At 49.1% G+C, this 16,608-nt stretch overlaps 1 long non-coding RNA gene across 2 annotated transcripts in view; it reads left to right on the plus strand.

Annotated features, from left to right (window-relative positions):
- The window catches only part of LOC149354209 (uncharacterized), an 84,726-nt gene that overhangs the window by 36,804 nt on the left and 31,314 nt on the right, over positions 1–16,608 (plus strand). Inside the window, exon 6 of one of the 2 annotated variants that reach the window (XR_016291232.1) lies at positions 1,433–5,573. The exons of the other annotated variant lie outside the window; for it this stretch is intronic. This is a non-coding gene — a long non-coding RNA (uncharacterized LOC149354209). Of the gene's footprint in view, positions 1–1,432; positions 5,574–16,608 lie in introns of those variants that run through there. 2 annotated transcript variants of the gene reach the window in all.

The following is a 16,608-nucleotide window of genomic DNA, read 5'->3' on the forward strand; positions in this document are numbered from 1 at the left end:
TATTGTTGCCCTACCCCTATCCTTTCTTCTGTCGCTCCTTCCTCTCTTTCCTTCTCCCTCACCTCTCCCTGTGCTTCTATTCCGGCTGGCCGCAGCTCCTCACGTGCTTCAGGTTTCGGTAGCAGATGCCGTGGCTGGCAACATCTGTTCCTTCAATTTTTATTTTTTATGACCAATAAATAACCACTAATAATAATAACAGGATGGCGTATTCTCGCCTTCCTTCCGAAGACAAATGGGTAAGGAGGCCCCGTGCCCTCTCACTGAGTCGTGGGAACACAAGTCCGGCCCACCCTTCGGTTGGTACCTCATATGATTCCAAAGTTGCCTCAACATGTTCGAACGAACCCGGCACTAGCGCTTGCTGAGTTGGCATTACAGCGAGTTGCCCTTCAAAAGACTGGTGAATTTTGGGGGTTCGGTCCTCCTCCGACGGCGTATCCGACCCTGAGCGGCTGCTGCAGCTGCAAGCTGTTGTAGCCTCTTACATTTTTTGCTTGTTAGCGACAGCACCTCTTCCCCTTCCTGCTGCACCCTTGTTCTCCATCCCGGTGCACTTCTCATATCACTTGTCAAAACCTAAGGCTTTCGCATTGCACTCAAACGCCAGAAATTAAACGGGCACTCGCCTTGCTACCAAAGCGTCAATGTCGGTGCCCCAGCTGTGTCAGGGGAGCCTGGAAGTCTGCTGGGTTCTCCTCGTAAGGCCAGTTGCTCCCTCCGTCACTCTCATCGTCGTTGCCGCTTGTCCCTGGTGAACGGTTTCCGCTCAGCCTAAAAATTTCTGCCCGACTGCACCAGTTGTACTTCTCCATAGGTTCTTTCTATAGGTCAGCACATGGAAGAAGCTTCCCAGACAAGCATCGGGTTACAGGTTGAAACTTATTTGTTCACGTCAGCATCCCAATTAAGTAAGATCAAAACACGATTAAATACCGTTACCAAAAAGAACAGCAATCGGGTCCGAGGTTCAGCCCACGGGCGGCATCGCCCGCCCCCCTGGCAACATTCCATCTTTCCTTCGTAGATGGCCGCAAATCACTATCGCACGCACACTCTCGCCGCTCTGGTGGCACCATCGCACAGCTGGGCCCCATCTGCGCGTTCTCCAATTCTTGGCAGAACTTCCCTTTTCGTCACAGCTCTCATCAGCGCTGCAGGCCCCGTTGCCGCCTCCACAAATGTTGGTTGCGAACCTCTGTGCATCTCACCGGCCCAAGGACATCAGTGCTGTTGACTTCGGTGAACTCGCTGCACGGCGCCACCCGGGGGTAGCACAATCACCAAGCCCGCAGCCTTCACACATGCAGCTCCTGTCCGCGCCCCCTTCTGGCACACGTGGGGGGTAGATGTGTTACTGAACTGTGCGACACCAGCGCTAATCCCTTCCGGCGACGACCCACAACTGTGCATTTGCCGCCACCGCGTGCAGATGGCTTGTGACTACCTCTGAACGCTGCTGCTGCGTCACTCGGACCAGCGCGTCCTGCTGCCTTGTCTTCAGCTACTGGCCGTACCCAGGGGGAACATTCTTCCATTGTACCAAGGCTGGCTCCAGGAAACCGCTCATTTCCGGTCCTGCAGTAGGCGTCGAGCACTATGGGTGCATTAAATTGAATTGAATTTTTATATCAGATTGTCAAAAATCGTGGAGCCCGGAGCTAAAGGCAAATAAATTCTGCCTGACGGGGCCCCGGGCCCCAAGAAAAAAAACCTAAGTACAGATATACGTTTACAGCAGCAACACTGTGGGTCAATGTTTAATGAAAAACACAAAATAGGTAATGAATGCATCAGACACGCATTGCATGAAACACTACACTGCGGACAAGACCTTAAACATAATGTATCAAGCAAATAGGGAATAAGAAAACTGTGTTAAATGCAAACAGTTAAAGAAGGTAAAGTTTAACACTTTTAAATGAACGAGCAGTTTTGAAATGCTGAGACAAGATGTAAATGAACGGGAGTTCATTAAGACCAAAACGGCATATGAGGTCTTCTACATACCGTAATTACTTCTAATGAGAGGAGTGACGTGTCTTGTATGTCTGAGAGAGTGTGGGTCATGTTTAATGAATGTTGTTTAGTAAGAATTCAGATTCAGTTTTATTTCTTTCTAAAGTTGTATTTCTTTGTTACTCCGCCGCTGTGGCACAGTGGTTACGGTGCTCGGCTGCTCACCCGAAAGGCGCGGACTCAGTCCCGGCCGGGGCGCTCGAATTTCGGTGGAGGCGAAATTCTGGTGGCCCTTGTGCTGTGCGATGTCAGTGCACGCTAAGGAACCCCAGGCAGTCACAATTTCCGGAGCCCTTCACTGCGGCGTCCTTCATAGCCTGAGTTGCTTCGTGACGTTAAACCCCCATAAACCAAACCATTTCTTTGTATTTCTTTGTATGAGCACTTCTCAGCCGAACCATTTTCAAATTTTAATGCTCCAGAAATAAAACGTAAGGAATAAATCGCACTATAGGCTGTCCGGCTGGTCCAGTTTATTCAGATGCATAAATGATGAAATGCACATATATACGATAGACAGGCTGGCCATGAAAGAGTGCTTAATATCAACTGGCTTTATAGTGGGAAGGCTGTACATATACCTTAACATCAGAAACGAATGTCAAGGAAAGGTAACCGTGGAGGGAAACAATAAAACCAATATCAGCGGCCTACCACAGCACCATGAGAGGTGGCTCAAATACTCACACTCACGACTGCTTGCACTCACGTCCACTCACAACCACTCACTCACATTCGTACTCATGACCATGTGCACTCACAACCTCTCACTCATACTTGCACTCATGACCACTCGTGCTCACAACCACTTACACTCGCACTCATGACCACTCGTGCTCACAACCACTTCCACTCGCACTCATGTCTAGAGCTACGGCAGCTTCCTGCCCCTCCGTTACCGTACAGTTTCTTAATGTCGTGCTGCTAACTGGTTCCCCCATGTGGTCTACCACTGCTGCCGCGACTCGGAACTTTCTGGTCCTGTGGTCCCGTTTAGAGATGCCTTAGGCTACTCTGCCATCTCCGAGGCTTCTTTTTATCGTTGTTACATAAAGTACTAGGAACCTCTGTGACCCTCCTCGTGCCTTGCTTTATCTCGTCGAATTCAAAGATCTCAGCATAAGTCCTTACGCCACCGTGGCTCCCTTACTCCGCCCGCACATCAAAATTTCGGAATGAGCCAGAATATTGAAATTGAACAACATATAGTCCTCCAGCAGTAAAGAGCACTGTTCTCTGAACAGCGACCTCGCTGAACGCGGCGGTTCTGCGTGTTGATCCATCATGCGGGTGTTCGACACGCTAAGCTGTCCTACGAACACCAAAAGTTCGCACGGAATTCCGGAGTCTTTCGTCGCACACAGAAATCTTGTAGTGAAGTACATGATCTCAATCTCTATTTTAAGACAATGCTGAAGTATGCCCCAAAAACACAGCATCACGACAAAAAGAAACAATTATTTTGTTGCTCAGTGATTTCTCGTTGCTCTCACAAGTAGCAATTCATTGACCACGTCACAAACGCCTCACCGATTAAAACTACAGTCGAGCCCATTTATAACGAACCTGACGGTCACGCGGATTCCGGTCATTATATCTGATGTTCGTAGTAAGTGGACTCTTCGTATAATAGCCAAGAATACTAAGGTCACTAAAAGTGGCATTTATTTCTTATAAAACTACTTTATGCGCTCCTACTTGTGCAAAGCAGATCCTCCAGCGACTCTTTCCAGGCTATCTAGGGTGGTCAGTCAATCCTGGTGGAGACCCTTGCTGCTAACTATAAAATTTAGCGACGGGGATTAACTAATCGTGGTTGAAGTGTCGACGGCAGCTGGTGGCAGGTCAGCCACATAAACAAAATTACTGAGAGTACGGGAGTGCTTGTGCTTGGTGTTCGTCTTCGTCACAGCCCGCGCTTCTGAAATTTTGTGGTCCGCAGGAGCGTAGTTGTCTGATGAAACATCTGGCCAGCCATGGATCAACGAAGCTTTGTCACACATCTACATGCGTCCGGTCACGTGTGTTTTCGAGCGGCTTCTATAGTTCGTGTACTCATGAAGCGACAAAAGTAGCGCAGCGCTCGCGGCACTGAGTGCATCAGTTGCACTGTCCGCTGTGTGAAGCTGCCTGCACGTGGTAGCAGCGCAAAAGATGGAGCCGACTGGGCAGGCTATGCATGCCACGTGACCAGCTCGTGGCTAGCACGCATGGTTAGCAAGGCTTTAAAAATTCTCAAATCGCTGCTGTTACTTGATTCGCGACCATGGTCAGTAGCTTCGCTTTCGACGATGCCCCTTTCTCACACGCACCGCGCTTCCACTTCAGAGGCTTTGCCCAGCCGGCGAACACGCAGGCAATGATTGCCCTCGTAGGCCATCGACGCGGGCTTGGCCTGCGGTTACTTACTGTTTGAATAGGGAGTTATAGCATGTCGTTACCGTGTTTACGCTACCGTTTGCAGTGTTCCCAGACGCTGGATTTTCCGGTTAGCGCTGCGCACTGCAGTGCCGTCTTTTATTGCATTCTTCGGTCGACATGTTCTTTCCGAAACGATGTCGTGAAGGTTGAGAGACGTTCTTTCACTGCGCGCTTACTGGAAGCACGACCCCTTAAAAATCGGCGGTAGTTTACGGCGCCTGCTCGTTCGCTATAACCGAGTGGTGCGGCCAAAGTTTTTCGTTGTATCTGCGACGAATTGCCGTTCCCCTTATGCATATTTTCACGGTAACACCGCACCCGTTCGTAATAAGTGAGCGTTCGTTATATCTTCAGCCGTTAGGCTGGACTACATCCGCTGAATTCGTATCAAGAAAGGCTAGGTAAGGCTGCAGATATATGGGTAGAGGAAGTAATGACCGATCACAACCTTCATCGTCTGCCTTGTGGAGAGGTCGTACAGGTATCCCAAGGAAAAGCGAAGAAGGAGAAAACCGAATGTATCAGCATAAAGATATCTCTCGAACATGTCCAGAAAAGACAGACGAGCACTTAGCCGCCTATTAAGCACAGCTCCCAGAAAGTGGTAGTTTGTAGTTTTGAAAAATAAATGCCCTGAAACAAGTTGGTGGACAAATGGTGCACGACAGGTTCACCACACTCCACCAAGGGCGCAAAGGATTCTGTAGACGCACAGGCTCCCTTTGATAGCCCCCCAGGAAAAGTTACAAAAGTTCTACGTAGTGCAAGTACACCTTTTTCCTAGCAGAATGCTGCACTTGCAAGAATGTTGCAACGCAACATCCCAACGAATATCTTACCAATTTGTGTCTGTGCAGAAACGAAGCTCCTCAACCTAACCTATCCAAGTGTGTTTCTTTTATCATGTTCTTTTTATCAGAATAAAACAGGTCGACGTCGTCATAATAAGTCAGCCGTAATTTCTCACTGTACTAGCGAGAATCCACGACTAGCTGTCTTTTTGAAGATACTGAGAAACAGGGGTTCGAGATATATAAAGCGAGTGACAAAGGCTATATCGAAGAGGAGGTTTCAATAAAATTTGTTTTGGTATGCTCAGGGTGTTAGGGAGAGCTAGTGCTCCCACGAGGCTCTCGTTCGGTGGGGGATGTGTGGTGGAGGGGTTCTCGCATATTCTCGTAACATGTAGGAAAGGGAAGGGGGGGGGGCTGGCAAGTCGATTTTGGGACGACGAAAAGGTGTCTGTCTGTATATAGGTGTCGATACATGGCAGCTTCGTTTCTCAATAGTGCGCGGGAACGTAGAGGCCTGGTGCGGCGGTCATGTCGGCGCCCGCGTAAGTGTACTGCGTACGAAAAATTCCAGACTGACTCGAGCTTCAAGGAGACCAATTTTTCGCGCGACGGGGTCTCCGAAATTCCTCAAGCTGGAGAGTTGTGTAGATGCAAAATCCACCGGCTTTTCGCAATATATACCATCAGAAGGATTATAGCATACACATAGCCGTACATTATATTTCGAGTTTATTTCATTGTTCGGCTCTTGCCATAAATTCGTCTTTTGGCCGCAGACAATACATAAAGTGGGTAAAGTGAGAACATCTCGCATTAAACAAATTTTTTCATTTTTATGTTATATATCGATGCCACAGAAAAAGTAAACACCATAACAAGGTTGATTAAACACATCTACGTTCTAAACTTTTTTTCCTCTAAACCCGTTTTAACCCGTTTGAACCGGTTCAGTACGGTCCGAACCGGTTCGAACCGGAACGGAATGTCACTCTGGAGCCGAACCCGGAACTGAACCCGAAAGGTGTGAACCCGAACCTGAACCGAACCCAAAAAAATTCCGGTTCGACACCCTGGTATCTACATTTGACTCGTCAGCCATTAGGGCAGACGTCGGAACTGGCTGCTCCAGTGCATCCCATGGTAACGACGACGGGTCATCAGCGACGACGCCTGGCCTTGGAGACGACCGCGCACTATGCACTCGTTCCCCGTCTTTTCCACATGCATTCCAGCACGGTAGGTCAGCACCTTCACGTAAATCAACAACTTCGTCGGATATCGGGATTGCCTGGCACGGAAAGAAGAATGACCATAATGATAGGTCGCCATATACGACGGCTGGTCTTGGAGGCGACTCTGCACTTGTTTCTCGTCTATGACTGTTGCATTCCAGCCGGCCACATCAGAACCCGCACTTGAATTCTCAACCACTGGGACGGACATTGGGCTTCGCCGCTCGTCTACGGTGCATGGCAATGATGACTGGCTTCCGGCCATGAAAGCTAGCCTTGGAGACAAGTCTGCGCTGTGCTGTCTTTTTCGGTTACGTCAACAGCTTCACTTGGATCGTCGATGTCTCGGACGGACACTGAACTTGGGTGCTCGAGTGCAGAGCACGGCAGTGATGTTGGGTCGCCAGCCACAACAGGTGCGTTTGGGGACGACCCTGCATTCGCCGGCGGACTAATGGAACTGTCTTCTTGGCTTGAGAGGCATTTCTGTTGATTTCCCAAAACAGGTTGGCGCTCTGCTGAGGCGATAGACATTCCAAGTCGCTTCTCAAGCTCCGCCTCTGCCTTTCCGGAAACCAGAGACTCGTTTTGCATGTCTTTGCTTGGCAAACCAGCAGTGCTTCCTTGATCCATCTCATGTCCCTGCTCTTTTATCACTCAAGGCTCACGATCATCCAGTAGTGACTCGACTGACAATGCAGAAGCCAGCGACTCATCACGGCACTCCAGTTCCACTTGCTCCACTTTTTTGAACAAGCGTGAATGTGGCATGGCCTCCGGAACTTCCGTCTTTTGTTTTGAGATAACCTTACTATCTTCCTCACATGCTGCCTGTACGCATCCTGAATTATTGCCTTCCAAGTGCACTGAAGTGGTTTGATGCTCTTTTGTAGTAGCGCACGGGTGCTCTCCAGGACTGTCACATGCCTGACAATCGGCGGTTGTGGAACCATGGATGCAAAGCTGCTGCTGCTGTTGTTCAATAGGTTCTTTATTTCTCGCAGAACGCTGCTTTTCGGCAGGCTTTTCTTGTTCGGCGCTGAAAGTCGTTTCACGTCGTTGGTCAACTTGTTTTGAATATGAGCAGTCCTTGTGCGGAGCGCGCTTATCCCAGTAAGGCAGGAAATTCCCACCAGCTTCACGTCGTCTCCTGTCATAGCCATGAGCTCGATTCAACCGTGGTCTGAAACTGCCGCGACCATGACGTGGTCTCCAGCCCATGGGCCGGTTGTAACGTAGTCGCATAGGACCGTAACCTTCGCTCGGCTCTTGGCTCCATTCCACGGTCCCGTTTTCCCCGGCACGGAAGGAAGTGAGACCTCGACGATGCCACTTGTTGTAGGGAGTGGTCGGATTATACCATGAAGGAGAACAGCCGAAACCTTCGCAGGGCTCCTCACAATATTCATTCCACCACGGCGGGGGACAGGCATGATCGAAACCTTCACAGGGCTCCTCGCTGTTTCCCCCATTCCACTATTGCGGGTAACCTACATGATTTAAACCTTCACAGGGCTCCTCACTGTTTTCCTCATTCCACCGTGGCGAGGAATTGACATGATCTTGACCCTGGTTTTCGGCGTCTTCATTGTACCATGGTTGAAAACTGCAATAGTTTTTTCCAGCCCCTCAGTGTCGTTAGCACCTTCATTACAGTGAAGCTGCCAACTGCGACTCTGGCCTGTATCAAACCGCAGTGAAACTGGAAGCTGTTGGCTGACGATGGAGGCGTGGGCAGCAGTGGGGGGTCGGCGTGATTCTCCTGAATGGCTGGCATCGCAGCTCTGCGACCAGGGCGTTTGTTCTGACGAGCCTGTTTCCTCGGTGCGCATGGCGAACCGATCCCTGCAGTGAAGAAGCACTGATTTTAATGCAAAATCCGAACCTCAGCGTCTTTTTCAAGCGTTACTGGCTGGTGTATAGCTGCAGTGGTAAGCACAAAAAGTAGAAGAACTTCAAAATCAACTTTGTAATCGACCTGACAGAGCACAAGAGAAAGCAATATAAGGTTGCAAGCATAAAAAGGTCAGATTATAATACTTTGTATAACTCAAAACTTTTTTCTGTAGATGCTCGCCTGGAGTTTTCTCGAAACAACACAGCATATAGAAACAGAACTTAACAGACACAGTGAATAAATAACAGAACGTTTTATGAATCATGTAACCACACGCTGCAGTTATTGCCGCTCCTGCAGGGCACTATAGCTGCTCGCGCTTACCTTGCTTATGCACAATGCATGGGTAAAGGTTCTTTCTTTTTTTTTGCTATATTATCTGGAGCTCACCCTGGGCCTTCAGGTATGCAGAATTTGGCAGATGCGCGGAGGGTGCTACCCACTCAACCGCTGTCACTCTCCAGCAACTCAGAAGCGCTACCACCCATACAGCCGCAACCACCAGTTTGCCCGAAGTGGTGCCACATTAACCCTCTCAGAGAGAGAGAGCGCGCACGCACACACACACACACACACACACACACACACACACACACACGCACACAGAGTCGATTATAAGTCACCTTGTTTCAGAGGGACGCTCAGAGGCTTCACCAAAAAATTTTTTTGGAACAACAGCAGTCCACGAACAGCTCGCCGACCATCGATTAACTCGTTCGTGCATTTTATCCGAGTGTGGAATTTCCATCAAGTAAAAAGACAGCCGACAAACAGTCTGCCCGCTTCTAGGTCTTCTGGCTTGCAGATACGATATTTCTAACGAAACCGCTCCGTTGTGAGTATAAATTTCTGCGAGTGGGGCATCTTTTACTTTTCCGAAGTGAACGGACTGTGACGCTGCCATTCTACACACGCTGATATCTCGCATACCAAGCAACTTAAACTCGCTAACGCGCTCGTATACGCCATTTTACAACGATCTCGTTTCGAAGAGGTCCAGGTAGCCCCGCAGATCATATCATTTTATTTCATTTAGCCTTCCGGCACCCATGACTGGGCTTTAGAGTCACATATAAAAAGTACATAGTGCACCAATACGCATTCTAGAGGGTACCAAAGAGGTAGCGTAATAGGGTGTTCGATGTGCTGGTAGCATCAGGCGACGGCAGCCACAGCCGCTCTCTTTCCTTCGGCGACAAAATGTTCAACGTGAGCTAGCTGATCACACAATCTTCTATAAGCGGTGCGGTGAACAATTTCTAGGACGACGAAACGCGTGCAGAAAGAAAGGGAGGACACAACACAGCGCTACGGCCTAATGCGAAAGAAATAAGAGTTTAGCGCAGCATAACGCGCTGAACTCGGACGAAGCTGTCGCGTTGCCTCGGGCGTACGGTAAAGTCTGTGACATAAACTTTGTGGCAACCTGTGCTGTCGCAACGGGCGAGCGGTCACGTGGCTGGCGCTGGTCACGTGATGACACGTGACCAGGAACCCGTGACTGTCACGTGACTGGGTGTTGGCGGTATACATCATGGCATTCGGGAATGGAATTGTACGTATAAACACTTTCGGTGCAAAAGCGGTTGCCAAACGCTTGTGTGGTAAAGGTAGGCAAAACAGCTTAAAAAGAGAAGAAAAGAAGACAAGCGAACGAAGGCTCGGAACACCTATGACGACATGCTGCGGCAGAGCAAACTTTGAGAACACGTATACGACGCTGGAAAAATCGCGCTGAAGACAAAGAGGAACAATGAAAGCCTTTTTCACGAAGTCAAGAACACAAGGCGAGCTCCGCATCGGTGACAACATCACGATCTGGACAGCGTTTCGAAGGTCGAATGCATTCTTAGCGATTCCAAATCTGCAATCAGAAATTTCGCTGAAAGAAGAATTCGCACACTAGCTCTGTCCATTTTAGCCAAAGCTAAGCCACTAAAGCAGGCAATACACATCATGTAGGTCCCCGGCCACGTCTCTCATTCGGGAAACACGGCAGCCCACAACCATGCCCGAGGATTCGTTGACCCGCGCCTGCGACGGCGATAGAGGGCACGGTTACACATCATGAGATCACTCTCTATTATTCGAATCCGCTTAAGTCCCTAACCATATCTGAGCAAGTTGCCCGGAGACAACTGCGAACCTAAGTTGGCTGGAACATGAACACATTCGTATTCAAGGATTTCACCTGGTCTCCAGCTGTAGAAGTTGCAGAACCTGTGGTGGGGGTGTGTCGTTTCTTGTGAAGTCTTCGTTCCGATACGTTGTTCACGATGACATTTCGCTCAATAATAAGGACATGGTATCTCTTTTCATCACACTGCCCCGCCGCGGTGGCTTGGTGGTTACGGCGCTCGGCTGCTGCCCCGAAAGACGCGGGTTCGATCCCGGCCGCGGCGTCCGAATTTCGATGAAGGCGAAATTCTAGAGGCCCGTGTGCTGTGTGATGTCAGTGCACGTTAAAGAACCCTAGGCAGGGTGTCGAACCGGAACCGAACCTGAACCCGAAACCGAACCCGAATTTTCACTCGGAACCGAAGCCGAACCGAACCCATTTTTTTTTCGCCATCTTGGAACTGAACCCGAACCGGAACGATTCAAAGGAACCATTCCGAACCGGTTCGGAGCTCGGTTCAGCCCCACTTTTTTTGCAACCCGGCATACTTTTTTTTTTCAGACAAAATGAGACAGCCTAGGGCGTAGGTTTACCCATCCAAAGCTGTCTGCGCTGGAAATTGGGAGAATGGCGCCCAGTATATGAGACAACAAAATTGAATGAAGTATGATGTGTGGGAAGGAACCTAACTGACTCTTCTGTAATGTACTAGCGCCAATTCTAAAGCATTGTAAGTCAGGTTTATGTGAAATCTTGAGTTATTACTTCTCCTCCTTTTCATGTTTGTGTATGGCTTTAATCAAACTGTTAGCACTGATATAACTCAATAAAGCAGTATAGACACCAAATTTTTGCTTGCGTATTTTCTCTTTTCAAACGATGATTTCGACATTGGTATACATGGAGCACCCTGTGGTATTTGCCTACAGCCAATAAATAATTTATATTCGAATTTCTTCGTGACGTTGTTTTAGTTTCATCAGCAGAACGAGTACTGTTACATGTAGTTGAACTTAGGTTACATGAGGCACCAAATAAAACGGCAATAACTCATTTGTTGTAATTCTAGCCTTTGACGCAGGCTGGTTTATATGCAGTAGTGAGCCAAATCAAAGTATCAGCGTCTATGTCACAGGTTTGCACGCCTCACGTGACAGTTCAACTACAAGTCACAACATTTCTCGGTTGATGAAACCGAAACAACATGTGAGAATAAATTCTTTTCTAAATTATTCAGCGGCCGTAGGCGAATACCGCATAGTGATCCAGATATCCTAATACCTAAGTCATCGTTTGAAAGAAGAAAACACGCAATAAAATTTGTTTGCACAGTCCTTCGAGCACCGGTTGAGAATGCTGTTGCTAGGTGCCGGCTGCGGACTCAGTGAAGGCTAGGAACTGGGTCTTTATTCAGAGACTTTGACCCAAAAGGAAAGAGGGCCCCAGGCCCTTGGAAGCTACAGATTGTTTCCCCGAGCAGCTGCTTTCTTCCGCTGCTGGAGGAAGACTCGCTTTGTCCGTTGACGGTCGAGTTTTCGAACGCCGTGGTCACGTGACCAAGCCGCGTTTCTTGGAAGAAACCGTCCTTGGGGACCGAATCCAGACCACCCCGAGTTAAATTGCGAGAGGATAAGGGAGGGCCGTGACCCTCATAAACGTCAAGTTCGAGAGGGGTGCGTCTTCGGCTGAACATGAGCCCCGCGTCCGCGACGAGGCCGGCCCCTTCGGCGCCGAGTATAGGCCGGAACGCTCGTGGCACAAACTGTTTTCCAGAGTTCGCGGGCTCACACGCCAGCAGTGTCTTGCAACGCAACAGACTCCTCCCTCCGATGAAGTCCTTCGCCGAGGCTGCGTCCCCAGATGCAGGGTCGAGGGAAGGCGCTCCGGACGGCCACAGGGCAAATGCATGCGCTCAATTTCGACACACACGCGTACGCACACGCACGCACGCGCGCACACGCATACACACACGCACACGCACCAATGCGGTTATTTTTGGGAAGGGATGCTATACTGCTAACGGACAACTAAACGAGTATGCATACTCCGAGTTGGATTCGTACCAGCGGAGGCGCAACAGAAAAGCTCCGTTTAGAGATGCCTTAGGCTACTCTGCCGTCTCCGAGGCTTCTTTTTATCGTTGTTGCATAAAGTACTAGGAACCTCTGTGACCCTCCTCGTGCCTTGCTTTATCTCGTCGAATTCAAAGATCTCAGCATAAGTCCTTACGCCACCGTGGCTCCCTTAATCCGCCCGCACATCAAAATTTCGGAATGATTCAGAAGATTGAAATTGAACAACATATAGTCCTCCAGCGGTAAAGAGCACTGTTCTCTGAACAGCGACCTCGCTGAACGCGGCGGTTCTGCGTGTTGATCCATCATGCGGGTGTTCCACACGCTAAGCTGTCGTACGAACACCAAAAGTTCGCACGGAATTCCGGAGTCTTTCGTCGCACACAGAAATCTTGTAGTGAAGTACATGATCTCAATCTCTATTTTAAGACAATGCTGAAGTATGCCCCAAAAACGCAGCATCACGACAAAAAGAAACAATTATTTTGTTGCTCAGTGATTTCTCGTTGCTCTCACAGGTAGCAATTCACTGACCACGGCACAAACGCCTCCTTAGGGCGAAGGTACGTCCTAACGTGTAAGGTCCATGTTTGAAGCGTGAACAAGGTTTTTGCGGCCGATTAAAACTACAGTCGAGCCCATTTATAACGAACCTGACGGTCACGCGGATTCCGTTCATTATATCTGATGTTCGTAGTAGGTGGACTCTTCGTATAATAGCCAAGAATACTAAGGTCACTAAAAGTGGCATTTATTTCTTATAAAACTACTTTATGCGCTCCTACTTGTGCAAAGCAGATCCTCCAGCGACTCTTTCCAGGCTATCTAGGGTGGTCAGTCAATCCTGGTGGAGACCCTTGCTGCTAACTATCAAATTTAGCGACGGGGAATAACTAATCGTGGTTGAAGTGTCGACGGCAGCTGGTGGCAGGTCAGCCACATAAACAAAGTTACTGAGAGTACGGGAGTGCTTGTTCTTGGTGTTCGTCTTCGTCACAGCCCGCGCTTCTGAAATTTTGTGGTCCGCAGGAGCGTAGTTGTCTGAGGAAACATCTGGCCAGCCATGGATCAACGAAGCTTTGTCACACATCTACATGCGTCCGGTCACGTGTGTTTTCGAGCGGCTTCTATAGTTCGTGTACTCATGAAGCGACAAAAGTAGCGCAGCGCTCGCGGCACTGAGTGCATCAGTTGCACTGTCCGCTGTGTGAAGCTGCCTGCACGTGGTAGCCGCGCAAAAGATGGAGCCGACTGGGCAGGCTATGCATGCCAGGTGACCAGCTCGTGGCTAGCACGCATGGTTAGCAAGGCTTTAAAAATTCTCAAATCGCTGCTGTTACTTGATTCACGACCATGGTCAGTAGCTTCGCTTTCGACGATGCCCCTTTCTCACACGCACCGCGCTTCCACTTCAGAGGCTTTGCCCAGCCGGCGAACACGCAGGCAATGATTGCCCTCGTAGGCCATCGATGCGGGCTTGGCCTGCGGTTATTTACTGTTTGAATTGGGAGTTATAGCATATCGTTACCGTGTTTACGTTACCGTTTGCAGTGTTCTCAGACGCTGGATTTTCCGGTTAGTGCTGCGCACTGCAGTGCCGTCTTTTATCGCATTTTTCGCTCGACATGTTCTTTCCGAAGCGGTGTCGTGAAGGTTGAGAGACGTTCTTTCACTGAGCGCTTACTGGAAGCACGACCTCTTAAAATTCAGGGGTAGTTTACGGCGCCTGCTCGTTCGCTATAACCGAGTGGTGCGGCCAAAGTTTTGCGTTGTATCTGCGACGAATTGCCGTTTCCCTTATGCATATTTTCACGGTAACACCGCACCCATTCGTAATAAGTGAGCGTTCGTTATATCTTCAGCCGTTAGACTGGACTACATCCGCTGAATTCGTATCAAGAAAGTCTAGGTAAGGCTGCAGATATATGGGTAGAGGAAGTAATGACCGATCACAACCTTCATCGTCTGCCTTGTGGAGAGGTCGTACAGGTATCCCAAGGAAAAGCGAAGAGGGAGAAAACCGAATGTATCAGCATAAAGTTATCTCACGAACATGTCCAGAAAAGACAGACGAGCACTTAACCGCCTATTAAGCACAGCTCCCAGAAAGTGGTTGTTTGTAGTTTTGAAAATAAATGCCCTGAAACAAGTTGGTGGACAAATGGTGCACGACAGGTTCACCACACTCCATCAAGGGCGCAAAGGATTCTGTAAACGCACAGGCTCCCTTTCATAGCCCCCCAGGAAAAGTTACAAAAATTCTACGTAGTGCAAGTACACCTTTTTCCTAGCAGAATGCTGCACTTGCAACGAATATCTTACGAATATCTTACCAATTTGTGTCTGCAGAAACGAAGCGCCTCAACCTAACCTATCCAAGTGTGTTTCTTTTATCATATTCTTTTTATCAGAATAAAACAGGTCGACGTCATCATAATAAGTCAGCCGTAATTTCTCACTGTACTAGCGAGAATCCACAACTAGCTGTCTTTTTGAAGATACTGAGAAACAGGGGCTCGAGATATATAAAGCGAGTGACAAAGGCTATATCGAAGAGCAGATTTCAATAAAATATGTTTTGGTGTGCTCAGGGTGTTAGGGAGAGCTGGTGCTCCCACGAGGCTCTCGTTCGGTGGGGGATGTGTGGTGGAGGGGTTCTCGCATATTCTCGTAACATGTAGGAAAGGGAGAAGGGGGGGGGGCTGCAATTCGATTTTGGGACGACGAAAAGGTGTCTGTCTGTATATAGGTGTCGATACATGTCAGCTTCGTTTCTCAATAGTGCGCGGGAACGTAGAGGCCTGGTGCGGCGGTCATGTCGGCGCCCGCGTAAGTGTACTGCGTACGAAAAATTCCGGACTGACTCGAGCTTCAAGGAGACCACTTTTTAGCGCGACGGGGTCTCCGAAAATCCTCAAGCTGGAGAGTTGTGTAGATGCAAAATCCACCGGCTTTTCGCAATATACATCATCAGAAGGATTATAGCATACACATAGCTGTACATTATATTTCGAGTTTATTTCATTGTTCGGCTCTTGCCGTAAATTCGTCTTTTGGCCGCAGACAATACATAAAGTGGGTAAAGTGAGAACATCTCGCATTAAACAAATTTTTTCATTTTTATGTTATATATCGATGCCACAGAAAAAGTAAACACCATAACAAGGTTGATTAAACACATCTACGTTCTAAACTTTTTTTCCTCTAAACCCGTTTTAACCCGTTTGAACCGGTTCAGTACGGTCCGAACCGGTTCGAACCGGAACGGAATGTCACTCTGGAGCCGAACCCGGAACTGAACCCGAAAGGTGTGAACCCGAACCTGAACCGAACCCAAAAAAATTCCGGTTCGACACCCTGGTATCTACATTTGACTCGTCAGCCATTAGGGCAGACGTCGGAACTGGCTGCTCCAGTGCATCCCATGGTAACGACGACGGGTCATCAGCGACGACGCCTGGCCTTGGAGACGACCGCGCACTATGCACTCGTTCCCCGTCTTTTCCACATGCATTCCAGCACGGTAGGTCAGCACCTTCATGTAAATCAACAACTTCGTCGGATATCAGGATTGCCTGGCACGGAAAGAAGAATGACCATAATGATAGGTCGCCATATACGACGGCTGGTCTTGGAGGCGAGTCTGCACTTGTTTCTCGTCTATGACTGGTACATTCCAGCCGGCCACGTCAGAACCCGCACTTGAATTCTCAACCACTGGGACAGACATTGGGCTTCGCCACTCGTCTACGGTGCATGGCAATGATGACTGGCTTCCGGCCATGAAAGCTGGCATTGGAGACAAGTCTGCGCTGTGCTGTCTTTTCTCGGTTACGTCAACAGCTTCACTTGGATCGTCGATGTCTCGGACGGACACTGAACTTGGGTGCTCGAGTGCAGAGCACGGCAGTGATGTCGGGTCGCCAGGCACAACAGGTGCGTTTGGCGATGACCCTGCATTCGCCGGCGGACTAATGGAACTGTCTTCTTGGCTTGAGAGGCATTTCTGTTGATTTCCCAAAACAGGTTGGCGCTCTGCTGAGGCGATAGA

This window comes from Amblyomma mixtum, chromosome 3 (genome assembly GCF_055824585.1).
Source record: "Amblyomma mixtum isolate Tamu chromosome 3, ASM5582458v1, whole genome shotgun sequence".
Classification (NCBI taxonomy): Eukaryota; Metazoa; Arthropoda; class Arachnida; order Ixodida; family Ixodidae; genus Amblyomma; species Amblyomma mixtum.